This window comes from Carassius gibelio, chromosome B22 (assembly GCF_023724105.1).
Source record: "Carassius gibelio isolate Cgi1373 ecotype wild population from Czech Republic chromosome B22, carGib1.2-hapl.c, whole genome shotgun sequence".
NCBI classification, from domain to species: Eukaryota; Metazoa; Chordata; class Actinopteri; order Cypriniformes; family Cyprinidae; genus Carassius; species Carassius gibelio.
In genome coordinates this window covers 19,214,039-19,241,520 of record NC_068417.1, presented here as the reverse complement: position 1 = coordinate 19,241,520, position 27,482 = coordinate 19,214,039, and the positions used below count along the sequence as shown (strand labels likewise).

At 37.3% G+C, this 27,482-nt stretch overlaps 3 long non-coding RNA genes across 3 annotated transcripts; 1 reads left to right on the top strand and 2 right to left on the bottom strand.

The window, feature by feature from the left end:
* Nucleotides 1-7,579: 7,579 nt before the first annotated feature.
* On the bottom strand, nt 7,580-8,296 carry LOC127986843 (uncharacterized). Its single transcript, XR_008160974.1, has 2 exons — nt 7,793-8,296; nt 7,580-7,709 (listed from the first exon to the last, which is right to left on the bottom strand). It is a non-coding gene; the product is annotated as an uncharacterized LOC127986843 (long non-coding RNA).
* A 1,408-nt stretch (nt 8,297-9,704) lies between these two features.
* On the top strand, nt 9,705-15,144 carry LOC127986844 (uncharacterized). The gene is made up of 6 exons (XR_008160975.1): nt 9,705-9,998; nt 12,337-12,447; nt 12,841-13,033; nt 13,186-13,272; nt 13,765-13,999; nt 14,176-15,144. It is a non-coding gene; the product is annotated as an uncharacterized LOC127986844 (long non-coding RNA).
* An 8,181-nt stretch (nt 15,145-23,325) lies between these two features.
* Nucleotides 23,326-25,621, bottom strand: LOC127986851 (uncharacterized). The gene is made up of 3 exons (XR_008160982.1): nt 25,384-25,621; nt 25,153-25,296; nt 23,326-23,379 (listed from the first exon to the last, which is right to left on the bottom strand). It is a non-coding gene; the product is annotated as an uncharacterized LOC127986851 (long non-coding RNA).
* Between the last annotated feature and the right edge of the window lie 1,861 nt (nt 25,622-27,482).

Below are 27,482 nucleotides of genomic sequence, written 5' to 3'. Positions count from 1 at the left end.
AAGATACCTGACGAACCTATGTACTATATATATATATATATATATATATATATATATATATATATATATATATATATATATATATATATATATAGACACAGACACACACTTTGATTTTTATTTATTTTGACTTACTACCTAATTCATGTAATTTTTTACATTATTTTCAATATTGTAATAAGTATACTTATGTTGTTATATATGGTTTTGCTTACAAGCAGTTCATGTATTGCAATTGCTGATTGTATATTATTTAAGAAACTATTGTTTTCAAAGAAAATCATACAGCAATTATCACATTATGATGACGAAATTACAATTGTAATTGACTAACTCATATAACACAGTACATAAAATAGTACAACAGTTACTTGTACTATTACAAATCAGTAATAGTAAGGCAATAATGGCTGTTTGTGCACTGAAAGTAACTAAAAATGCAGCTAGTTTATAATTGATAATTATAACTTGCAATTATAATATAATTCTACACAATTTTTTTTACATATAAATGTTCAAGCAATATGCACACTATCAATGTAAGACATTTATACATTTTTCAAAATGCATAAAATTTTTAAAGAATCTTTACAGAAAGACATACTGTTGTGTCTATGTGGTCAAAAACACCCTCACTGTTTTAATAGTTGGTGTTAAATGCATTAGTCGTCATACATACAGCAAGCAAGCCAAAGGCAACGGTGGTTAATTAAGAAAAAACTGTAAGATGTCGATACTGGAGTAAAAAAAACCTTTGGAGAAACCAGACTAACCAAAAACACTGGGGACCAGTTCTCCTCTGTATATTCAGTCTGAACATTTGGTACAATATCATTGGTAGTTAACAGTGTTACTGCATTGATTCAGCTGTAAGGTTAGAGGTTAATTGTGCCATGTACATGCAGCAACATTGTTTTCTCTGTGGCCCAGGTGAGGCATGCAGTGGCAATGAAGAGTGCTAAGGTGCAGTCATCCATTCATAAATTCTTGCTGTTTTGCTGAAACTGGAAACAGTTCATCCTATGTGAAGTCCATTGTGGAAGATTGGGGAATCATCAGTCTCAACGTAACTCAAGAGCGTCTCGGGACAGAGCTTCTGTGGTAAAGAAAAATATAAAAATGTTTAGGAACTGTAATATAATAACAATTTTTTCCCTCTCTGCCTTTGTAATATACAGTATGCTGGAAGACTTTCTTGACATCATAAAGAACGGGTTCAGAATACAACAGAAGCAGGAAACATCAAAAATCACTGTTAACCGTAGAGCATCGGTTTACAATTCTTGCAAAAATCAAGTTATGATTTATGTGTATGTTGTTATAAAAACAATCAAACAGACATAAATGTAATCTGTTAAACTCAGTCTATTTTGCATTCAAACATTGCTTTAAATAAAGAGACAGGTGATTTATTTGAGCAGAGCTTGTTTTCTGCCTCCACTATTTGGAAAGTCTCATACGAAAATACTAATATATATATATATATATATATATATATATATATATATATATATATATATATATATATATATATATATATATATATATATATATATCCTATTTTCTATGAAACAAAAAAACTGCTGCAATGAAAATCTCCTTTTGATTTATTGTGCCTTAATTTACTATTAATTTCATTCATAATTATTCACTTACTGAACGCTATTATGAAAGTATATGTGTTTGTTTATGTTAAATAAAAGATAAACATGAGAAAAGAGTCGTATCTTCACTTAAAATCATAGAAATGCATCTTGAACAATCGGGTCCCACCTAGCGAGGACCCCTAAGATGGTGGCCGTCGCGATGCCTGTGCGCAGGATGCAACGGAGGCACTTGTCACGAACGAAGGACACGAGACAGTTACTAATGTACACTAAAAATCTTTGTCAGATTTGAGATCGTATTAACTACCAGCAAAATACGTTCATATGTGGAAAAAATAGCAGATGGAGTTGATAAAACGCCTGAACAGTGAATACAGACCTCATCGTCAAAGATCGCGAGAAAAAGGCTTGAACAATCGGGTCCCACCTAGCGAGGACCCGTAAGATGATTCATTATTATTATCACTACTAACGTTACAACTATTATTTGTGTGTGTATTGTCAGTGTCATATTACTGTACAAGGACAGTGGATAATATTGGTAGTTAATAAGAAAATCAGCTCAAATCATTAATCGCCCCTCCCCTCCACACCCAAATGCATGCGTGTGCAGGACGGGTTTAAGCACACCTCTAGTTCTGTCATACTCGAAGATTTTTAGTGTGAATTACTACCTGTCTTGTGTCCTTCGTGACAAGTGCCTCCGTTGCGACTTGCGCACAGGCATCGCGATGGCCGCCATCTTAGGGGTCCTCGCTAGGTGGGACCCGATTGTTCAAGATGCATTTTAAGGGAAGATACGACTCTTTTCTCATGTTTTATCTTTTATTTAACATAAACAAACGTATATACTTTTATAATAGCGTTCAGTAAGTGAATAATTATGAATGAAATTAATAGTAAATTAAGGCACAATAAATCATAAGGAGATTGCAGCAGTTTTTTTGTTTAATATAAAATATTATATATATATATATATATATATATATATATATATATATATATTAGTATTTTCGTATGAGACTTTCCAAATAGTGGAGACAGAAAACAAGCTCTGCTCAAATAAATCACCTGTCTCTTTATTTAAAGCAATGTTTGAATGCAAAATAGACTGAGTTTAACAGATTACATTTATGTCTGTTTGATTGTTTTTATAACAACATACACATAAATCATAACTTGATTTTTGCTAGAATTGTAAACCGATGCTCTACAGTTAACAGTGATTTTTGATGTTTCCTGCTTCTGTTGTATTCTGAACCCGTTCTTTATGATGTCAAGAAAGTCTTCCAGCATACTGTATATTACAAAGGCAGAGAGGGAAAAAATTGTTATTATATTACAGTTCCTAAACATTTTTATATTTTTCTTTACCACAGAAGCTCTGTCCCGAGACGCTCTTGAGTTACGTTGAGACTGATGATTCCCCAATCTTCCACAATGGACTTCACATAGGATGAACTGTTTCCAGTTTCAGCAAAAAAGCAAGAATTTATGAATGGATGACTGCACCTTAGCACTCTTCATTGCCACTGCATGCCTCACCTGGGCCACAGAGAAAACAATGTTGCTGCATGTACATGGCACAATTAACCTCTAACCTTACAGCTGAATCAATGCAGTAACACTGTTAACTACCAATGATATTGTACCAAATGTTCAGACTGAATATACAGAGGAGAACTGGTCCCCAGTGTTTTTGGTTAGTCTGGTTTCTCCAAAGGTTTTTTTTACTCCAGTATCGACTAATACTAGTATTATAATTATATAGCAATTATTGCTATCTATATAAACTATCTAGCTGTATTTTTAGTTACTTTCAGTGCACAAACAACCATTATTCACTTACTATACTTAATGGTATAAATATAATAGGCATACTGACATACTTCATGTAAAATTAATATAACATTCATTTTACATAAAGTAATAATATATCTGTATATAATACAACAATAACACGGTTCTGCACAAGCAATTGCGATATTATATCATTTAGATTAACAATATAAATTTACACACACACATCGAGTAGCTGTATGCTATGCTGATACGCGAGTAACAAAAAAAAAAAAAAAAAGAGAGAAATGTTTGATTTCACAATCTAAAGCGCGTCGGCTATATACTAGCCTATGAAACATGTAATTTAAAGTACAAAATGGTCATTATAGCAAAGTTCAAACGACAAAAATAAAAACGCTATTTAGCAGGAATTGTAATCAGGCGCTAAAAAATAATACCCATTAATTGTTCGTTGAGCCAATGGGATCACTCGGGGTCCTAAGCGGACTCGATTTCTCGGGCGGACTCGATTTCTCATGACACCGGTTAGAAATTTTGTCCGACTTGACACAGCGCTGACGCCACGTGACTGTGACGTGTGCCGTCAAAGTACCACGAGAGCGATTCGAGAGTAGCCGGAGAACTCAGCCAGCGCAGCTTCTGAAGAGCGGCTGCACAGATTCTGATGACGACACAACTGATCCACGATTGGCTGGATTCACTGATGACCAGGGCCGTCGCCAGAACAAACCAAATGGGGGGGCATTTAATTTTCATAGGGGGGCACACTTTTTTTAATGATCTGAGACAGACCATGACATAAACCCATATTAGGCTATAACTAAAATAGACCACAATAGTCTTGTTTTGTTCAATTATTCAAATAAAATACTTCACCGTTTGATCTTAACGTCTCTGTTGATTGTCTCTTAACATTTCCAAAACCGCCAAAAAATTATTCTGAGATCACATGCAAAGCGCAGCTCAGCTGCGCAAAGGAATTGCGTATAAACAATACAATACTGTATGCTTAACTAAATGAATTGCATGATTTATATATACATATACATATACTTACACACAAACTGCATATTGTAATTTGAATTAATAAAACTACTAACACAGAAAATAACATATTGAAAGGTCTGCTGCTGGAGACTTGCCATTGGTTGTTGTATTTGAATAATTAATGAGGTAGGTCTTTGCAAGGTTTGGGTGCTGTTTTGGGATGTTTTAACAGTAATTTATGAATATAATTATATTTAAAATTATGTTCTGTGTATTAATGCGTTGCTTAATGAATCGTCTGAATCATTTCTGAAGGTATATGTGTTATGCATTTCTAGTGTTACCGTTGTAGTGATTACTGTTCCTGTGAGTCAAGTTCTGCTGAAACGACTTTATTAGTGCAATGATCTAAATCTATAACATTCAATATCAAACGTCTTAAATGCGTAATAACACCGGCGGCGTCGGTTGACTTCTACGTTCCGATTGGTTGCTGCCCAACCGCGTCATAGCTCATTACCATAAAGTTGCATTGATTTCAACTCTCCTCACCGCTGCTCGACCCTGGTTTACATTGAAAATGAATGACTTCCGGCCACTTTGACGCTCTCGACGCCGGCGGTGTGAATGCACAGTAATGCAAGTTTGGTTAATTGTTCTGTGCGTTACGTTTAGGGGGGCACAAAAAGTCATTTGGGGGGGCACTGCCCCCCGATGCCCCCCCTTGACGACGGGCCTGCTGATGACACAGATGACGTGCGTTTCAAGTTTATTGCGAGTCGGCTTCAGTTTCAGAAATTCTCATATGGACTTTTAAAACAGTTCAATACGTTTTTATGTCGTCTTCATCTTATAAATCATATTTATTAAATATTGTTTTACTGTATTTACTTTATTGTTAATATAAAGTTTGTGTATGTTTATTTTGCATGACTTTCTTTTTTATACAGACCTTTTACAGTATTCAGCAGCATAACCTATTCAAATGAGCATTTTTAAGAACTAAAATGTTCATCTTAAAAGCATACAATCTAATGTGGTCATAAATGTATGCTCCTATACAAATGATACATAATACATTATGTTCCTCCATTTGTTTGGTTTCTTCATATTCTTTAGTTTATTTTGCTGTGTTTATACTTCACCTGCATGTGGTTAGCAAACTGCTAACAACTTGCTGTAACTTCAACTTAACAACATTCAAGACCCTTCCAAAACACCACTTATACACACATTAAACGCGATCAAGTAAGCAATCGCCACGTGATCTGCCATGACTGACGTAATTGCAGCAAACTACGGGAGCACAACGTGTCCGGCTTCATATCTCCGTTTTCAGCTCCTCCCCACCTGCACGCGGCTACTCTCGCCGATCGGTTGCATCCAGCCGCAACCGATGTCGAACACACCTTTTGTCATGTTATTTAAAGACATGATCGTTTGTAGCCTATCGCCTTAACGCAACATTTTTGGTCGTGTATTTTTTGTAATGTGTTTCTAGACGAACGTTTTTGTTGTGTAAACATGACATTTTTGAACATGTAATATTTCTGAGTCTTATTTGATGTGCGACATACACATTTTTCTGTTTTAGTTAAACTGGTGATAATTTAGAGCCAATGATTAAATACATTCGATGACTGGATGAATTAACATTATATTCTTTTGTAACGTTAAAGGAATTTGTCCTGTAGGTAAAGTGAGTGGTCTCTGTGATCCAACGACCATATCTCCCCTCTGGTTAATACATTTGAGGTGTCTATTTGGACCACTGCAAATAGCCTACTTGTTGGCAGAACCAATTACACTAGGCCAGTCTACCCTATATGTGGAAAAAGTCACCTCTTTAGTCAGCGGTTTCTGCGGTGTAACGTGTAAAGGGAGACGGGGGTTCTATTCCCACTGACAGCACTTTTTTAATAACTTTACAGTTATTAAACGCATTTGTTTTCAATAAAAATGATTTGACTTAAAATTCAATTTAATTAATAAAAGTTACATTTAGGGTAAGGTTAGGGGTAGCTCTATGTCTTTAATATCTCAATAAGTTGCCATGATTTTAATATTGTTTTATAATTATTTACTGTCAGTTATATTGCAGGATGTTTAATGCACAACAATACTGATGAGCAAATAGTAATGTTATCTGTCACTATTTATAAGTAAATAGAAATGTCTACTGAATCCACAACTGTTGCTATTTACACTTGGACTTGGACTGGTTGCACCACAGTTTACGTGGTCCGCCTGCTATAGTGATTCTGTAATGTTTATGTGTCGTATGATTGTGTCTGTGTTTCAATGTTGAATTAAGTTTTGTAAATTGTCATAGGCTACTGGTGCTTTGTTTTCTGCTTTTGTATTTGCCTTATTGTTATAATATAATTGTTAAATTTGTGATTGTTACAATATATTGTTGTTATTAGATTATTTTTATCTGACATATACAGTATACATACAGTATATGTGTATTATTTCCAGTCAAGCAGTATTCCAGAGTCTCTCATACCAGATTGATGCTGGCCCATTCGGAGATTACTCCATTCATTTTGAAAAAACAATAGCCACAGTATTTAATATTTAGCCTTTGCTAACTTTATTATTTATTGTATTTATTAAAGTTGAATGATTTATGGTACTTATAGGCACTATTATGTATAATTATTGACACCCCACCATGGACCTCACTAATTATTAAACCCTGGCTATGGCCGTATCCAGTGTTGTATGTTGTATACATATGTTAACATATGTTATACATATGTGTATATAGCCTATTACATCACTCATGTCTTATATAAGTTTTAACATGGATTTTTAGATAAATGTTTTCAACTATACAAATTTTTTACAGATCTTTAATAAAAAGGGTTTCAACTTTTCATGCTTGTTCAGTGAAACCATTATAATATGCACATATGTGGACAAGGCTGTGTATAATGGAACAATTAAAGTCGTGGTTATGGGGCATTAAAGAAACCCTTCTACTTACTTAGAAAGCAGAGGAACAGCCCATAAACATCTTTCACCCTCATTAGCTTCAAAACCTTTAGCTTGCTTTGAAGAGAATATTAAAAACAAGAATAAATGTGTGGGGTTTATTATATATTTTTGCATGATATGGTGGTCAAAACTTTACAAACACCTTGCAGAATATTAAAAAATGTTCACACAAATAAGTGTAATTTTGAAGATTTGTTTTAATTTAGTACTGCCATGAACAAATAATTTCACAGAACTGCTCCTGTGTAATGGAATATTGTGGTCGACCAGAGAAACCCCTCACCAATGGAGCACTGTAAGCCTGGGGAACTAAAGTTAACAGAAGAATAAAATGAATTATAACACAAAACATTATATTAAAATTACAGTCAATCTGACTATTTAGAGCATACCTTGCGGTTGAGGCAATGTTTCCAGAATATTCATGAATTCAGACAGACTATTCAGGATACTATTGGCCGTTTCTGGACCAAGTAGTTACACTCTAGACCATGCCACACTTCTGGCCATTGTCTGTATTCTGTAATTCATAAACATAACTAGTTGTAGTAAAACTTGCAATCTTTATGTTGGCTTGAGAAAGAGAGAGAGGGAGACAGAGACCACAACCAGGAAATAACCATGCAATAAAATGTATGTGTTTTAAACATGGTTTCTGAAGCTAAAGTGTTCTGTGACAGTACAAATTACCATGCAGCAAGCAAATATACAGTAACGTTAATACAGTTTTTAAACGTGGCTTCTTGTCCCCAGTTTATGGTAACACGAAAGTTTAACATAATTTTGACATAAAAAAAAAACACTGTTGTTGTAAGGCATGGCATTTATCTTCTATTATTTCATTTAGCATTTCAAGTTACTAGAAGTCAGCCATCTTGTAAATGTTATATGTTTTGGACATACCTGGTTATGATGATATTTAAATCATCCTCCGTGTTATAAGAGGATGCCAACTGAACGCAGTCTGTAAAAGTTCTTTGAAAGTTTAATAAAAAAATTCTAAGAGCCATCATAGAGAGCCACTTTTCCACGTTACCGGAGACAAAAAAAACCTGCATGAGTACAAAAGGGATGAGATGCCACAGCATGACACAGCACCGACATCACAACCAACGTATAAATGCATCATTGACTCTAAAGTTTTACGCTTGCCTATGTATATGCCAACGTAAAATTACGATCTCATTCACGAACAAATTTTACGTGTGACGTTTGCATAGGTATTTGCTTACCTAACAGCACATCATCCCTCACGGAAAGAAATGTCATCTGATGTTTATATATGTTTACAGCAACGTGCCATCGCATCACAAATGCAAATGAAATCCTAAATAGAGCAACGCTATTGGCTGTTGTGCGGTCCGACGCGACACCCGAACATATACTTCGTATTTACGCTACAAACTGTGCGTGTTAATGCGTCCAAATTTCACGCTTTGTATATAATAGGAATTGTCCCCAACGGCGTTCCATAGTAAACGTTTACACGGACCAAAAAAACGCGTACAAACTGTGCGTGTTGACGCGGTCAAAAATCACGCGTTTCGTTTAAAGTGTATTGGCCCCGTGCGCGTTCCATACTATACTAATGTGTCGTCATCATAACCATAGACAGTAAAAGAAATGGACACAGCGACCCCATTGGAACTCAATTGAGACAAATGAAGCCCAGTTTTAGCGTTTTTTAACACTTCCGTTTCTGACGCGCAGACTCAAACGAAGCTTGACGACGTCAGCAACCTGTCTGCCAGATGTAAATATTCTAAGTGGCTGTGCGTACAAACTGCCATCGTTAATCTTGCAGAGACGGCGAGCTTGAGCGGGGAGTTCTTTGTCGTGAGTGAGCAGGAGTAAGTATTCTGATTAATTATTTTGTATAGTATTTTAAACTGTAACGCCAGTACGCCATATTAAGTTAATTGTCTGCGAGCTTCTCCACCTGTCTGTACGGTAATGCGACAGAGAGCCGAGTGGTTATGACGCAATCGTTAGCCTATTTTTTACAAAAACTGTTTATACGGGGCCATAATGTAACATAGAAGGTAATGGAGCCCTTTATACATTGTCGTGTATCTTTAGAAATAAATAATGGACAAACAGAGTCTTTAAACGCCTCAGATGTAAAGTTATTCGCTGTCAAAGTGACGCCAAAATGAATGGGAGGCAATGGGAATGCTAACGCAAGTGAAGTTCTGCTAAAAGATGGCAGCCCCCACCCGACTTCAACTTCCGGTCGAGTTCCTTGCCCCTTGATCATAACGTATTCCCAGTGGTGAACGCAAAGCATTCTGGGAATCCGCGGCACAACCATTAGGCGCGAGACTCCTTTGTTTGCATGGAGGAAGAACGCAGTTTTAAAGATCCCGTCTACCTGCTGTGTTATAAACTGAAATAGTCGTTCTCACGAAAGAAGTGGCAAGCTTACGAACGGAATATCATTTTATCGTTTTCCAGCGTGGAAAAATAATAGTACAAGCCTTGTTTCAGAGGTGACAAAAAGGCGACGAATGGCTTGGATAGCAGCGGTAAGGAGGCCAAGATTACCTTCGATAACACTCCACCACACATGATGGTGTGTTCAAAAGCATTTTCACCAAGGTAAGTTACAATTACTCTCTGTAATGTTAACTGTTAACTAGCATGACATGGCTAGAAAATGATCTTAAGTTACCAGTGTACTAAAGCGTAACGTTAATCAGTTTCAAATGTTGTACATCTAGGCTACAATGCAATTTATTTGGTGACTGGGTTTGCAGGCAAACCTGCCTAAGAAATGTTGGGAGTATGATCCTGCTTTGATTACAAGAATCTAATAGTTTAAAATATATTAAAATAGAAGTCATTTTAAATTTTCATAATTTCACAATATGACTCTTTTTATTATATATATATATATATATATATATATATATATATATATATATATATATATATTAATTATTATTTTAATTTTTTTATAAATGCAGCCTTGGTGAGCAGAAGATGCTTCTTTTAAAAACATAAACTTTTGAACGGTAGTGTATGTCGCCCACTGTGCATAGCTAATCTGGATTCCTTTAGGAATAGAGGTTGTGATATGACACAATTGCTTTGTATTGTAACTGTCAGACACTACACCCGCACCTGAAATGTAAGGTCCTGTGAATCCACCTCATCCCCGGACACTGTCCACACCACTCATGAGACTGAGCTGAAGACTTTGCTGGATAAAATTGTGGTTGTGTGCTGTGTTTTGACCAATATGTGTCCAAGTGTTGTTTTGAAGGCGTAATGTTAGAATTATACACCTTGCTCGCATCTAATATGTAAATGTTTTTTTGTTTTGTTTTTTTGTTTTCCAAAAGATTTTGTAATGTCTCTTCTCACATGTAATGTTTTTTAGCCGTGTCTGTAAATAAAATACACAAAGATTGAATGAAATTCTGCTTCCTTTATGTGTATCAAGATAAAAATCAGTGTTCTTTGGTTGCAAACACATTTACATAACTTAAATAGTAGTAACAACCAACTTAATTTCAGTTTTTTTACATATTTAACATTGTAAATACATTTAGATGAATACATTTACATTTATAAAGATTCCATAGAAATGATGAGAAACTGAAAATGTATGAGGTAGGTTTAGTTGTGCGTGATAAGTCACATTCACCCCAGCTAACAATTTTACTTTCTGGGAATATTAGTTTTTGGTTCCCATAAAGTTCCCCTAACCTTAAGGGAACGTTCTAATTACGTTAAGAAAACTTTCCTGGATAACCAATAGGGAACGTTCTCGGAACCAAAAACTAATGTTCTCAAAGTTCCCAGAATGTTCTCCTAACCACTACATTCTGATGTCTGTACATTAATCAGTAAACAAGCCAATACTTCTACATAGTTTATTGTATACAATTTTTTATTGTAGTACAACAGTAATATTGTTCTTATTGTATATAATCATATGAACCATAAATTATACATATATATGACTTGCATTTAAAGAAAAGATCTCAATCTCTGAAATGGGATATGAACATTTTATTGTAACCAACAAACAAAATGTATAAGTTTGAAAATGTGTACAGTGAACGTGTACGGGGAACTAACCCTAACCCTAAACTGAAAACGTATATGGTGCACAAAACTAAAACTTCTCCAAGTCTTCACTTCATCAGCTGCGAAAAAAAAAAAAACAAAGGGGAAAAAAAAAGACAAGTCAGTTAGAAATTATAGGCATAAAAAAAAAAATCTGGATTTTGTGTCAATGGCCGGTGAGTTCACAAAATTTTGCAGCCACAATTTTTTTTTTTTTTACTGGCCAGGAATTTATTTATTTATGAGGCAGTTACTACCATAGATATACATAAAAAAGGCTAGATGTCTTACGGCGGAGTCTCTAAAGTCATCACCGGCGGCCATCTTGTCACAGGCAAGCTTTCTGGCGGACTCTGGCCCTCTTACCTGATGTAAGGCGAGTGATCTGCACGAACACAAATACTCTTATCTCGCTGAAATCTTGACGGATTTACAAAATGTTTGATTTCTTACAAACGTTAATAACGTGGCTATAATTCTGAATGCGTGAACATGTTGAAATTGCAGCTTTTCTTTTCGAAAGACGACTTAATCGTGCAGCATAGTTGTGTATCACGGCTAACGTTACTTGTGCAAGTTATCAAGGCTGAGACCACAATCGAGCTGTTCAATTATATAGGTTTTACTGACACCAATAACGATTTTATGACAAACAATCTTTTGTCTAAATTACAGTCTTTGTGGATGTGGTTATTAGCTGGCTTTGAGTGAGACCTAACATTAGTAGTTACAGTTTAGCTGCTACCCAGCAATTTTACTTCAGTGGGAGAGGCAGAATTGCTCTTTCTTTTCAATATAACTTAAGTTGCACATGATTTCCTATCGGTTTGGTTTGTTAAAAACATCTTACATTATGATACAGGAAATTGCTGGCTTTATAGGAGAAGATGCCAGACTTTTGTGCAGCCTACGTAATCGGATGCTCCAATCGCCATGGTCTCAAAACGAGAGCCCGTGGGATCACCTTTCACCTGTAAGATATGAAAATATTATGATTATATTTGGAATAATCTTTAGTTACTTAGTGGATGTATGTACAGTACAGGTCCTGTTACACAGGAACTGCGGGGCTATGACATAATAGTATTACAAGATTGTTGCTGACCCAAAGATTTTTACAAGTTTGTTTACACAATCGCAGAATGTTTTTTGGACACCTTTTTATAACTAGTTTAGTGTGGTTGTCTTATTCTAAAGTACATACATGCATACATGATGCATACATGCACACACACACACATTCATACATAGTTACCCAAAACATGATAATTTAGGTGTCCTTACCCTTAATGTTAAAATAAGGAAAAAAGGGTTGGAAATGTTGGCAATAATTTATATATCTGGGTACATTTCTAACATTTTTAAGGTTTCCCAAAACCGGAAAGATGAGGAGGCAGTGGGAACTTGCCCTAAGAGGAGACGGTTTTGTTGCCTCTGACAGGACACTGCTCTGCAGTGAGCACTTCAGGAGTGAGGACTTTGAGAGAACAGGGCAGAATGTCTGGCTTAAAGATGGTGTTGTGCCAAACATTTTCAACTTTCCAGCTCATCTTCAAAGGGTATGTATCATTGACCAACAGTAATTCAAGGTGTATAAGATTGAGAGATCAATATGTGATTAAATGTCACTTTAGATTTTGTTTCTGCAAGTTATATAATGTGTTTATTACGGCACATTTTAGACACTCAAAACTTCTTTACTTTATTTTAGTTGGCAGCAAGAAGCACAAGCACCTCTAGAAGAGCGGAAGACATCCTGCCAATGGACTTGTCTCAGGATGTACCTCAACATGATGTTGTGAGTGTTTACATGTGGAATGTCAAACAAATGAGAGCATTATGTGGCTTGTTATATTAAATCCTTTATCTTGGTGGTACCCGGAAAGGTTTATGATGGTGTTAGTAGGCTAAGAGCCCAATATTATTTGAGGTGGTACTCTGTGTAAAAAGTTTGAGAACTACTGGCTATCTCACTTGCTCCGTCGATCATATACTTGAATGAATAAACATGTGTGAACATTGAAACTAAACCCAGGGGTAGGCAACCTTTACAATGAAAAGAGCCATTTTTGTCCAGAGCCACAAAACATATTTTTGCCTTATAAATGGACAAGCCTATACAATTTCTTAAATGTATACTGTTGTGTTTTCTGTTGGAGAATTGGAGAACCTAAACATGTATTTAGGCTCACAGAATTGAAAAGTGAAGATTGAATTGTAAAAAAAAAGTAACTTATTAATTTCCATATTACTATTATTTATATATTTGTATATTTTGGCAAAACAACAGGGAGTCACTGGAGCGAGGAGTTCGAGCCGCAAGCGTCAGGCCACTGACCACTTGTATGCATTCCCTACCAGCTGTCATTGACACCTTAACAAGCCTGTCAGCTGTAGATATGTCCTCTGCAGCAGGAGGAGAAGATCTTCCATCCCCATTTGCTGACATTCCTGCCCTAGTACATAACCACAGCTACCTTCCCATCCGCTTTGGTCTTGTGGACAACGCTCCGTGTACATTTCAGGTAAAGGCTGACTGAAAGTTGATTTTGCCTATAACCGATAGTGCCAATAGTCAAATTCTGGGGGAAAACAATCTCGCGATAGTTTATAAAGAGAAATCTTCCCTTAATTTCCACATCCTTATTAATGATTATTATTATTATAAGTAATGATATTATTATACTAACTCAAATTTCAGGATTTGTTGTGCGACGGGCTCTGAAGAAGCTGTCGTGTGATGTCTGCCATGCCAGCCAAGGGACAGACGCTGCATCTGCCATCAAGGACCAGAGCTACCACCTGCTGACCTTAAAAAACAATGGAGGTCTGGTGATTCCATCAGAAGGCACAGTGAGGGTCGTCAGGGCAGCAGAGAGGGTCATTCGTCAGGCATCAGCCAGTACCAGACGATCACAGCCCAGCAAACTGCTAGAGGTCGTGTACACTGTACGGAAGAGGATAGGGTCAGAGGATGTGTTTGTGCTCGGGGAGCACATTGGCGAAATGCAGTATGGCATAGACAGCCACCACCATACGCTGTTAACATTAGTTGTGTCCCTGTTTTTTTAAGCTAAGGCTGCACCACATCGCTAAAATGACTAACCTTACCTTACAGAGCAACAACATGCAACGGAAGCTCAATAAAACTGTCCTTTTCAAAGGGCATTAGCCCAAGCTCTGTTATTTTGGGTCTTTTTTTTTTTGTCCTCCACAGTAGTGTAGTTCTCTCTACAGGGTGGGGATTTCAACATGCAGCATTTTTTTATGTATATTTGTAAAGGGGAATCTTCTATTTTTTTTTATTGCAAATGTCACTTTTATAATAGTTAAAAAAATAAATAGACTTTTTCTATTTTTCTAATCTTTTGGGCTCAGTTGTGTTTCTAAAGTCATATCAAGAGACCTAGAAGCTGAAATGTGGTCAGTTGAATTGCTTGTTATCCAGCAGAAAGAAAAAACAATATTCTAGCCTCTATAACTCTGTGCCAGTACTTCACATAATTATTCTGATTGTTTCCTAAGAAACTACAGGGTCTCAGCTTTCTAAAGAGGTCAGGCATTTGATGGTAGGCAAAAATAGCTGGGAACAGTGATCTCTGAAGTAGGCACAGTGCAATGTCGAGGGGAAAAGCCTAGTAAATGGCCCAACCCTGAAGAAGTTAAAATAAACGTAATAATTCAAATTATTTTATTATAATATTAATATTATAAAAGTGTATGTGTATATATATATATAATCATGTTGCCAATATGTACACTGAGTTTTAGTAGCCTATATATTGATTTAACATAAATACCTTGGGCGTGTGTATATTCATTGCACCTATATGTTCTGTTCAATGTTATTTTCATATGGAAGTCCATGGTTATAAATAAGTATGCAGTGTCTGAAGTACATCTCTGACGTTTATAACAAACCATATATATACACTAAATATAAATATAACTAAACTACTTTTTACATTAATCTAGTAGTTTTACTTTCTAACTTAAGTTTAGATTTTATTAAAACTAATATCAAAATTAATTTAGCATGAGGTACATTAAATAATTGAAAATGTAAACAAAACTGACACTATTACATACCATTTTAAACGCCTGTGTGGGGCAAATTTTAGGACCATTGAAATGAGGTCTTCAATCTCACTGGCCTTTAGAGACTTGTACACCTTCTGCATTGCCCCTAGAGGTAGAAATAATATCGTCAACATCGTAGCCATTTGGATATGGTTTTATTTAAAATGATGTACATTGGGTCAAGAACAATTTTCCAAAGTGCAAAATAAAATTGCCTACAACTATAGAAAAAGACTTATAACTTGCCTATGATCATGTTGCAATATTTTGCGCAAGGTTGCACCTGGGTTTGCTCCTCCAAGGGACCGAAGGTAATTCGTCTGTTTAAAAGAAAGAAAGAAAGACTTATTTAGAGGAAAAAAAAGAATATGGCATCATGACAGCAGATTAAATATTTTTGTTGCTATTTGAATGTAAAGCATTCAAGCTGTGATTGTGTTGTTCCACATTCATATGTGAACACATTTTCTTCTGAAACAACTCTAATGAAATTATAGTTTTTGAATGAATACAATTAATGCAAGCATGTGCATAGGGGATGTAAACTTTTGAACATGTGAATGGTGGAAATTGTTCTTATTTTAAGATTAATTTTATAAATTTTTTCCATTTACTCATATTCATAACCACTCAATTAGCCAAAAAGCAGATGGAAAACCAAGAATGTGCAGGACACAGGATTTTTCTGTAGAAGAGTGGGTAGAACAGTATGAATGGCCTCAGGTCTGAGTTTGTTTACAGAAAAAGCTGTATAGTAGTAAAAGTATCCTGCATTGTTAAGCTTTGCATGCCGCCTGTGGTGTTGTTTCTGAAAGAGTGAGGGAGAGCAGAATCACACAATTTGCTGTTACGCGCTTCTGTTCTCCTGCACACTTTCGGCCTCAAAACAGCATTAACATCACTCAACCCTTAAGCTTGATGAAGGAAAGAAAAGTGAGGGAAAACATATTACATTGAGGGAAAACATATTACATTCCCGAAAAATGCAGGGAAAACGGATCTGCAAACAGTTTCCGAGAACCAGGTATTCGATAAGACGCGTACGTTTCGATTCTGCTTAACGATTCCTGCGTTCACATTTCAATTTGATTTAAAACGATTAAAGCTGCGGTAGGGAACTTTTGACGCTCTAGTGGTCTGTGGTTAATAAACAGAACTGTTTGCATCTTGCGGAAGAACATCGTAGCCGGAACTACTTCTCTCCGTTTATGTCTATGAAGAATCACAAAGGTACTGGGTTACTCCGCTGCGGTACACCCGAAGCAATCTAAAATAGTCCAAATATAAACACTTATTATAGGTGCACCCTAGTGATTCAATTCAGGACAAGTTAAAAACACGGTTTGGAAAATGGATTCATGGTGTACTCGCTTATGATATACATTTTTCTACATTTTGAACACAAACAAAGTTACGGACCGCAGCTCTGATTGGTTAATTTCTTACCGGGAGCAGTCCGTAACTGCAAATGGCAATAGGACCACTGGGAGGAGCCAGAGGAGCTTGATTTTTTTCACAGATCATCTGTCTCATATTCTACTATCAGGACATAATGACAGGTTTAACAAATATGTAAAAAAAAAAAATATTTACAAAAGTTACCTACTGCAGCTTTAAGTGTAGGAACGGAAAGAATTAGCACCTTGTTTGTGTGCAGCGCACATGAAGCGCAAGTGCGTGCAGAGAGGAGCGGTCGGTGGTCGCGCTTCAGGTTCCCGGTTTGTGTCCGACCTCGGACCGTTCCATGTATTTCCACTGTAGAAAAGGTTGTTCCGAGTCGAAACTGACTTCTTTCATATTTGTCAACCAATATACAGAAAACTACATCATGAACATCGCCGTTTTTGTCTTACGTTAACATAAACAGATGAGAAAGTAAACACAAGTGTACAGTATTTTTGCTTAAAGAGACAACAGCCTAATAAATGCACTGCCTGTCATTAATGTTAATCAAAGAACAAAAGAAAATCATTCACTGATCTTGACTGAATATATTTAATAACTTTAATTGATTAATCTTTATTTTATTTATAAAAAAAACTATGCAGTGTTTTTAAACTTTTTTTTGATTACAGTTTCTATACCTGAAATTTTGTTTAGTTGTATTTATTTACGATATTGCTAATTGATTTGTTTGTTCCTATTTCATTACCGACTGTTTACTTGTCTTTAACACTTTAATATTTGAAATCTATATTAATCTAGTTGTTTTTGCTATGGTATTTTCTTTTTAAAACACACAGGCAAAATTCATCTTGCAGTGTTTTATAGGCTGCTGATTTTTGTTCATGTTATTCAGCTGCAACAGAATGCTTTGTAAAAAGACAGAATACATGTTTGACATCTTAATGTATATGTAAATATCTTGACTTTATTATCTACACTATTATCATGTGCAAAAAATCGGATTTGGTAACGGATTTGAGTGTCTTGCATAAGTATTACCATCTTGGCCCTTTTTTCTTTATTTTCCAAATCCCTGTCAAGGGTCTGCAGATCCTCCACTGTTTGGCATGGCCCATTTTACAGAAAAAAAACCCATCTTCCTCTGTCATGGTCACAGCTACTGCAGCCAGTAACTGCCTTTGCATGGCAAGGATGTCTTGCTGGTTCTCAACAATTTCTTGTAGTCTTTGCAAGACTTTTGTGCGATAGCCTGTGAAGCAAAAATGCATAATGCTCCTTGAATGTGTAGTATTACTCTATTGTTAAAAATCAAAACTTGACTTTACTCTTTGATGCAGAGTCTGAACACTGGGGCTCTTCTACGAGGAGCTGCGAAGCAACTGCGGCATAAAACAAAATTTCACTCCAACTAGAATTATTAATAATTACAATAAATATAATACTCTGAATTTCAGAATATAATATTTTGAATTTTAGAATAGAGTTTTAGAAGAATACCTTCAAGAGGCCGTGATATGCTTGACTCCTGCAGCAATTCCTCTGCTGTATAAATATAAACAGAATAGGCAATTTCAAAACTGTCTTTCAAGGTCCACTCTTCTTCAGAGTTTAGCTCCAACCCTAATCTAGCACACCTGATTAAGCTAATCAATGTTGATTAATTTAAGAATTCAATTATTGAAATTAATTGATAATTAAAGGGAGTTCAGTTTAAATCGAAGTTGGAGCTTAACTCTGCAGTAAAGTGGAAATGAAAAGCCACATTAACCCCCGGTTTCATAGACAAGGCTTCAGTCTAGTCCTAGACTAAAATGTAAATCTGAGCTATTTCAACTGAAAGAAACTGATCTGATCTTAAAACATGTCAGTGCATTTGTTTTGTCTTAAGATGCACACCAGTAATGCTTTTTTCTAAGGCATGTTTATAAAAATGACAATGAAAGAACTATGACCTAATCCTGGATTAGGCAAAGCCCTGTCTGTGAAACCAGGCCATAGATTCAGCATTAATTAGTGAGTCGAAGTTTATAATAATAATTTAAAAAAAAACTCTTACAGTGTTGAGAAGGATAACTGGAAATTCCTTCTTTCATGCCAGCAGAGAGAGAGTGTGTGTGTGAGAGAGAGAGAGAGAGATCATTCATTCATTCATTTGGGAAGATGTGTTTGTCCATAAAAGCATACTTGTATATTATACAAACCCTTGTCCAGAGGATGAATATTGGAGAATGATGAATCTGTAAATACAAAATTGAACGGATGATAAATGGAGACATTGGTTAATAATCCATGTCAAAAGTGGATTAATTGACAGTGTTACACAAGTATATATATATATATATATATATTAGTAATCTTATAATAGCCTTGAACACACACACTGGCGAGTAAAAAATAAGAATTTATTAGCCAATGGCTTACAATAGACATCACTTAGGCGCCTAGAGTAAAATTTAGTCACATATGTGAGTGGTTTACTCGAAATGTAGAGGGTTGTTTTGACTGGTTGCTGTGAATACCTTTAAATTGACACTGGTTTTACTCAAATGTAACGGTAAAATGCTTGTGAAGTGACCCAGAACAGAACTGATGATTTTGCTGATGTATTTATGTCCTCAATGAGAAGGCAGATGCAGAAATTACTGCAAGCGTCGCACGCCTCAGTCTATGTAGTAAACAAACCATTCATTCACAGTTTACACAGAGACGCGCAAAACATGCAGGATTCATATTTCAACCAACTTTTGCGGCTTAACATTTACAGATACTCATCCATATGGAGATTTGATTTGATTAATTTATGCTAACTTTGACTAATTCCCTGACTGTCCATATTAAAATCTAAGTCTCATTTTCATGACTAGATTCCTTCCGCGTTTTCTGCTTCACGGAAATCATAGCGGTGTATGTATGCATCAAGAACCGGGTTTGAACGGAACCTCGGTACCACCGGTACTTAAAGAAATCTGGTACCGTCACATCTTCATTTTTTTAGTACCGACTTGGTACTGAAGTAATGGGTCTTTTGACAACACTAATATGCTTTTTGAAACACTCACTCACACTCACACACTCACACACTCACACTCTCTCTCACACAACCTCTCTCACTCACACTCACTTACTCCCACTCTTACTCACTCACACTCTCTCTCTCTCACACAACCTCTCTCACTCACACTCACTTACTCCCACTCTTACTCACTCACACTCTCTCTCTCTCTCACATAACCTCTCTCACTCACACTGAATTCAATTCAGTTAGCTTTATTGGCATGACAAAAGTACATTTTGCATCGCCAAAGCATACATATGAAAAGAGAACATATACAGCAGTGTAATTTAGAACAATATAGCAATTAAAATAACATTTAAACAAGTAATATTAGAAGAACAATATTAAAACACATGGATGCATATAAAAATAGAGTTATTTAACGTATTATTTACAGATTATTTATTAATTTGTTTAATTAATAACTGGATTCAGCATTATTTACAGTCATGTGTGATGGTTGGTTTGGTGTGAGTTAGCTGTATATTCTCTGGATGTTGTGTCTTGGCTCTGTCTCAGGAGTTGGCAGGCTGCTATAAATCTTGCCGCTGTATTTGCACATTCAGATTTTTCCCAGAGAATGAAGGTGAGTTTTTCGGTTGGGGTGCAGTTATTAAAATAGGGAAATAATGTGTTTATTTTGGGATAATAGTGGTTTCTAATGGTTTGGTATTTGGGGCATTGTGTGAGGAAGTGTAGCTCTGTTTCGATCTCTCCCAGAATGCAGTGGGAGCAGAGTCTCTCGTCACGAGAGAGCCAGGTTTGTCTGCGCCGGCCCGTCTCTACGGCCAGACTGTGCTCACTGAGTCTGTACATCGTCAATGTTTTCCTGAGTTGGACATCAGTCACTGTGCTCAGGTAGTGTGCCATGGTGTACTCTCGATTTAGTGCAGAATAGCATTCTTGAGAGTGTGTGTGAGTCCTGAGGCTGGCTGATCTCTGTCGGTGTGATCTCAGTCAGTCTCGGCACCAGCTGAAGAAGAGGACTCGGCGTGGGGCTTTGAGTATTCTTTTACAGAAATCTAAATGCATATTTTCAATTGGATGTTTTTCCCATTTTAAAAAATCTAATTTTATAGATGGACCCCAGACTTCACTGCCATATAGTACGATCGGTTCAATTAGGTCATTCAGGTCAATCAGGTCATTGGTCCCCGTGTGGATAATGATGTGGCTGGGACGGCCCAGCTCAGATTCTGTCAGAAGCTCCAGGGCTTTGTCTGTGTTGGGACACCAGTGTTTCACAGCTCTGTGTCGGGGGAAAAGTTTTTTTATGTCAATGAATTTCCCAGTTGAATCGATGAGCAGGGCTATTTCTGTCTGTTGTGTGCTGGTGGGTGGTGGGCTGTTGTCAGATGGGTGCTGCTGGTGTTGTGCTGGGGCGCTGGGCCCGAGGCGCGGTGGTGATTGTGAGTGGTCTGGGTCGGGTGTCTCTGGGCTGGAGGTCAGAGTTTCAGATCTGTGGATCTGCTCTGGTTCTTGTCTGGTCAGGAGCAGCTCTCTCACCTGCTCTTTCAGGGCCTGGATCTCACTGTGCTGCTGCTCTCTCTCCTCCTGTAACGCTCTAAGTGTCTGCTTCATCTCTAGTGTGAGATGCTCTCTGTCCTGTAGCTGGAGTCTCAGAGTGGCCAGCTCTTTCTGATAGCTGTCCTTCTCTGTCTGTAATCGTTTGACTTGCTGTGTGAGGGCTGTCAGTCTCTGTGTGGTGTGGTCTGAGTTTAGCTGGAGTTGGGTGTGATGGTCCTCTCTGAGCTTCTCCATCTCCAGCCTTGTGAAGTGCTCCTGGAGGGCATGTATAGATGTGAGCAGGGGGGGGGATGAGGGGTCCTGGGCAGGGCTCTCTGCAGGCCTGGGCTTGAGATCTGGACTACATCTCTGTGTATTCTGCTCAGACGATAAATACTCAGATAATAGAGCTTTTTCTCGTTTCATTATTGCACTGTAGTCAGTCTGGAATGTTTTTAGATTTCCCTGTACCATGACTGTGCCATTTTTATATAAGTTCACAGTTATCACTGTGTTGTCGGGGTCTCATGGTTCTCTAATTTTGACTTTCCAGCCATTACAGATGCCCTCCTTCTTTACAGACGGGTAATGGTTTATAATGGCTTTATGCCAGACGCTGGGATGATCAGTGAAGAAAATGAGGTTGCTTTAGTCTCCAGTTTTAAATGAATCTACATACAGAGCTTCTGGGTTGTCTTTGAGAAGTTTCTGCTTATAGTGTTTCCTTGCAGAGTCAGTTGTGATGTCAGAGGGGTACTGTATGAACATACAGTCTGTGCAGAGTGGGGAGCTCATTTGCAAATGGCAGTGGGGTGACTGCGTCTGCTCCTCTGATTGGTTACTGTTCTCTGGCTCATTTGAATTGATACATTGAGGAATGTCAGAGGTTTATAAAAAACTATAAAAAATTTCAATTTTAAACCGTATATCCTTGAAGTTGAGGATAAATATTGTCCAGTTCAGTTAGCTGTACTCACTGCTTCTCCCTCTCTGAAATGTTGAGGTTTATCTGGAAGGATTGTCCTGTTTTTGGTTTCCCCTCCGATTCTCCTGTAGGCCTGTCTTGCAGTGCTGCTAGAAACTCTGTGCTGAATATTTGGTTTTAAAAAAAAATATATATACTTTTTCTGATTTCCTTTAGTGAAAGTTCAGTTCAGAATTTGATATTCTTTCAGATATTTACAATTTTTCATCTAACTCTCATCTCAAAATAGCAAAAAAGGTCAATTCTAAGAGCTCATGCAGATCATGACTCTCTCTGATCTGATCATGACACTCTCACACTCACTCACTCCCACTCTCTCACACACACACACTCACTTACTCCCTCACCCTCTCTCTAACTCTCTCTCTCACACAACCTCTCTCACTCACACTCACTCACTCCCATTCTTACTCACTCCCACTCTCTCTCACACACACTCCCTTACTCCCTCACCCTCTCTCTAACTCTCTCTCTCACACAACTTCTCTCACTCCCACTCTTACTCACTCCCACTCTCTCTCTCTCACACACACACACACACACTCACTTAGTCCTTTACCCTCTCTCTAACTCTCTCTCACATAATCTCTCTCACTCAAACTCACTTACTCCCACTCTCTCTCTCACATATTCACTTACTTCCTCCCTCACACACTCTCTCACTCTCTTACACACACTCACTCACTCACACTAGAATAAGGTATGAGCTTGTGAAAAAAAAAAAAAAGTCAGAATTTTTTTCTTTACATTGTCAAATGCCAAATGTACCACAAATTATAGAATTACTCTTGACTCATGTGTTAACAACTTACATTTCGGTGGATGAGGTTTTGACACATCTGTATTCTCCTTTGGGAAAACTCTGCCATCATCTGAAATGGAAACATGCTTCAAAATAGAGTTCACAAATTGTTATTTATAATTTCTTTGGCTCTTCCTGCCTTTTTTTGTTTTGTTTGTTTTTGTTTTCAGTGGATATACAGTATTGTTCAAAATAATAGCAGTACAATGTGACTAACCAGAATAATCAAGGTTTTTCGTATATTTTTTTATTGCTACGTGGCAAACAAGTTACCAGTAGGTTCAGTAGATTCTCAGAAAACAAATGAGACCCAGCATTCATGATATGCACGCTCTTAAGGCTGTGCAATTGGGCAATTAGTTGAATTAGTTGAAAGGGGTGTGTTCAAAAAAATAGCAGTGTGGCATTCAATCACTGAGGTCATCAATTTTGTGAAGAAACAGGTGTGAATCAGGTGGCCCCTATTTAAGGATGAAGCCAACACTTGTTGAACATGCATTTGAAAGCTGAGGAAAATGGGTCGTTCAAGACATTGTTCAGAAGAACAGCGTACTTTGATTAAAAAGTTGATTAGAGAGGGGAAAACCTATAAAGAGGTGCAAAAAATGATAGGCTGTTCAGCTAAAATGATCTCCAATGCCTTAAAATGGAGAGCAAAACCAGAGAGATGTGGAAGAAAACGGAAGACAACCATCAAAATGGATAAAAGAATAACCAGAAAGGCAAAGGCTCAGCCAATGATCACCTCCAGGATGATCAAAGACAGTCTGGAGTTACCTGTAAGTACTGTGACAGTTAGAAGACGTCTGTGTGAAGCTAATCTATTTTCAAGAATCCCCCGCAAAGTCCCTCTGTTAAAAAAAAGGCATGTGCAGAAGAGGTTACAATTTGCCAAAGAACACATCAACTAGCCTAAAGAGAAATGGAGGAACATTTTGTGGACTGATGAGAGTAAAATTGTTCTTTTTGGGTCCAAGGGCCACAGGCAGTTTGTGAGACGACCCCCAAACTCTGAATTCAAGCCACAGTACACAGTGAAGACAGTGAAGCATGGAGGTGCAAGCATCATGATATGGGCATGTTTCTCCTACTATGGTGTTGGGCCTATTTATCGCATACCAGGGATCATGGATCAGTTTGCATATGTTAAAATACTTGAAGAGGTCATGTTGCCCTATGCTGAAGAGGACATGCCCTTGAAATGGTTGTTTCAACAAGACAATGACCCAAAACACACTAGTAAACGGGCAAAGTCTTGGTTCCAAACCAACAAAATTAATGTTATGGAGTGGCCAGCCCAATCTCCAGACCTTAATCCAATTGAGAACTTGTGGGGTGATATCAAAAATGCTGTTTCTGAAGCAAAACCAAGAAATGTGAATGAATTGTGGAATGTTGTTAAAGAATCATGGAGTGGAATAACAGCTGAGAGGTGCCACAAGTTGGTTGACTCCATGCCACACAGATGTCAAGCAGTTTTAAAAAACTGTGGTCATACAACTAAATATTAGTTTAGTGATTCACAGGATTGCTAAATCCCAGAAAAAAAAAATGTTTGTACAAAATAGTTTTGAGTTTGTACAGTCAAAGGTAGACACTGCTATTTTTTTGAACACACCCCTTTCAACTAATTGCCCAATTGCACAGCCTTAAGAGCGTGCATATCATGAATGCTGGGTCTTGTTTGTTTTCTGACAATCTACTGAACCTACTGGTAACTTGTTTGCCACGTAGCAATAAAAAATATACTAAAAACCTTGATTATTCTGGTTAGTCACATTGTACTGCTATTATTTTGAACAATACTGTATACTAAATGCTTTAAAGTGATTTGAATAGTTACCATCTGAGGAAGAATCAATGTCCGACACAAATCTTTATTGCTTTTTATGTGCCCTCTTTTTGTTCACTTTGGAGCAGTCTTCTGTTTCAACATTCGAGGTCTCCACTACTCGCCGGCATTTCTGAAGACCTTTAGTGTAAGAGCCTAGAAAAATATGGTAAATATTAAATATTGAAAAATATTAGATAGTATAATAGTAGATTCATTTAAATAATGTATAAACTACATTACCTGTTCTTAGCCAAACTTTTTTTAATAGACATCGCCTCCACTTCGCTTTGTCTGGCAGAGAGCAGTTTTTTACAAGTTTCCTTGTGTTCGTAAATGTCCAGTAACAGAACATTAGATTTACCATTCTTGCACTGATTTAGTGTAATGTAAATGAATGTGAAAATAAAACAATACCACTTTGGTTTCCTCCAACTATGACGTTGGAATTATTTAAACTGCACTATCCTCAGCAAATTCCACAACTTTTTGTGTCCATCTGTTGAGATAAAAAATATACAAAAGTAAAAATTTAATATAAGATAATTTACACAGTGTATTATATTTATTCAATAACTTATTGCTTATAATAACTGATTTTAATGACCTTCACGGTTTATTCTCCTTTGATTCTCTGAATGTCCTTAAATGGGGAATTAACAGTAGATCTTAATATAAATGCATTGGCTGTGTGTGTGCGTGTGTGTGTGCGTGTGTGTGTGTGTGCACATGTGAGTGAGTGAGTGAGTGAGTGAGTGAGAGAGCAAGAGAGAGAGAGAGAGAGAGAGAGAGAGAGAGAGAGAGAGATTGACTAGGGCATTATCTGTGCACATGCAGGATTGCTAAGAAGATAGTCTCTTCTCTTTTTTCCACCATTATAGCTTTTCTTGTCAGTTGCCGTTTTGGTATGAGCTTCATAACAGCATGCCTTGATGGGACTTTGAAGCATCCAAGTATTCTTGAGTCACATGGATCTCTGAAAAGTGGTTCTGTTTTCTCAAAAAGCTTGCAAAGCAGCATATGGCAACCATCATCCAACTCTCTCTCTTCAATGGCCTCACAGCATTTACCTTCATCGAGTATGAAAGCATTATTAGGCCTTTTGAATTTGGGCTCAGAGGCCTCCACAGGCAATGGGGATTTTGACATCTCCTCAAGCCGTTTCACCACTTGAATAAGTGGCTGCTTTCCTGACCTTACAAGTTGTTTCAGCTTCCCAAGATAGTTTTCAAAAGGGAATGCACTGCAAGCATCAAGACTGCCATGAGCCATTGCCTCATCTGGTAAACGCACCATTGAATGTACATTGTACACCATGAAGTGGTCTCCATATAGTTCTCCTGCTTTTCCAACAAAGTATTTCGTCAGCTCTTTGCTGTAGTTATTGTGTTCCACTGCAAGTGTAGGGCAAAGCAGAAGACTCAAGGCAACACTGAAGACCACGAAGTGATCATATAGCTGGTCAGCCAGATATCCTTTAAGCACGATCTTTCCCATGTAAACAGCAAACTGCCGCAGTTCGGTTGCCTTCCACCGGTCAACGTCTTCCAGATTTCTAGGTTTCCTGGCAAAACAGCTGGGAATGACCTTTTGAAGTGACAGCAGTCTTTGGGTCACATTGCTTATTTGCCCAGCAGACATTCTCACTTTCCCGTCTCCGGTAACCCACACTGTTATTAGTATTTTCCATTACTCCCAGGCAAGCTTGGTGCATGTAATCAATTGGGAATTGTTGTACCATGTCTAGTGGGAGGCTCAAAAAGGGGGACACAGGAGTGTCCTCATTTTCTTGACGTCTAGTCATTTCAGAGCGAAATGTGTCATTGCTTCGTAAAGTGAGATTATCAACCTCTGGGTAGGTCACGCGTCCAACCACCCATGTGCCATTATGTGTGCATCTATCACACCCATAGTACCCAGAATACTGTTTGATCTTTTTTTACCATGGCTCTTGCGGGTGCATCGCACACAACACATCTGATTTTTATTTCCTTTCCATCCAAACCATTGTCCAGAAGTTCCTGAATGTCCTTTATGGCTTCTTCAGTAAAATACAAATTTGTTGGTTTGGTGGGACCCAGTGTCAGTGTGACAGGAAAGACACTGATGGGTGGCAGGTGAATGGCACAGAGGATGGGCCAAAGATAGGTTTTGCTGCTTTTAAAAATAGGCAGGCCACCTATATTAAATGATAGCTCCAATATGCTAACTCCTTCTGTAATCTCTCTTGGATAGCGCTGCAGCTGCTCAAGAAGGCTCTCTCTTAAATTAAAATGGACACACTCCATTCCTGATTTTGCCACTGATTTAATGAGTCTTGGAGTTTTCAGCAATGTCCTTGC